This window comes from Triticum dicoccoides, chromosome 4B (genome assembly GCF_002162155.2).
Source record: "Triticum dicoccoides isolate Atlit2015 ecotype Zavitan chromosome 4B, WEW_v2.0, whole genome shotgun sequence".
Classification (NCBI taxonomy): domain Eukaryota; kingdom Viridiplantae; phylum Streptophyta; class Magnoliopsida; order Poales; family Poaceae; genus Triticum; species Triticum dicoccoides.
In genome coordinates, this window is record NC_041387.1 from 613,299,279 (window position 1) to 613,300,326 (window position 1,048).

The window sequence follows — 1,048 nt, forward strand, 5'->3', positions numbered from 1 at the left end:
GTGTCCATGTAGTAAGCAATCTGAAAAAGCTGTAGAGATTGAAGACAGGGTATGTTACAAGTTGCATGCGAAGTGTAGCAAAGCTGGTTAGAGCAAAACAAGCAACAGATTGAGCAACTAGCGCGAAACTACTCCTAGAAGCATGCTATACATCCTAGCAATGGACAATACTGTAAGAGATGACCTTTAACAGTATGTTGAATGTTCCAGAGGCAAAGTGACTACGCATCATCAGAACAAATGCAAATCTTGGTCTTGCCTAAATTATGTCCTAAACACCAACACCTGTCTTTTCTACTAGCTGAAGACAGATGTAGTGGTCTTGTATCTCCAACTTAGGCTATAAAAGTCTTTCCATCGTACATACTCACACAAGGCAGTAATGAAAAACAAACCCGGAGGTACATTGGCTACAAAAGATTTTGAGGTGTAGGTAAATCAAGCATGCTATACATCCTAGCAATGGACAATACTGTAAGAGATGACCTTTAACAGTATGTTGAATGTTCCAGAGGCAAAGTGACTACGCATCATCAGAACAAATGCAAATCTTGGTCTTGCCTAAATTATGTCCTAAACACCAACACCTGTCTTTTCTACTAGCTGAAGACAGATGTAGTGGTCTTGTATCTCCAACTTAGGCTATAAAAGTCTTTCCATCGTACATACTCACACAAGGCAGTAATGAAAAACAAACCCGGAGGTACATTGGCTACAAAAGATTTTGAGGTGTAGGTAAATCAGAAGGACAATGCTGATTTTGCTTGATTCCAGTGCACCAGCCGGGAATCGAACCCGGGTCTGTACCGTGGCAGGGTACTATTCTACCACTAGACCACTGGTGCCATACATTATGAAATTTAATATTTAGAATTAGTTTACCAATGTTTTCAGATGGAAGGTTATCACTTTTGAACAGACTATTTTACTTACAAAACCTAGCACATCCTATGTGTAAATAAATAGATGATTGCCCACTAACTTATTTATCAACCATCGTACCACAACATATAACCATATAGGTTGCATGGAAAAGGTTTAGCCATTT

At 39.2% G+C, this 1,048-nt stretch overlaps 1 non-coding gene across 1 annotated transcript; it reads right to left on the reverse strand.

Moving 5' to 3' along the window:
• Window positions 1-774: 774 nt before the first annotated feature.
• On the reverse strand, window positions 775-845 carry TRNAG-GCC. Its single transcript has one exon. It is a non-coding gene; the product is annotated as a tRNA-Gly (tRNA).
• Between the last annotated feature and the right edge of the window lie 203 nt (window positions 846-1,048).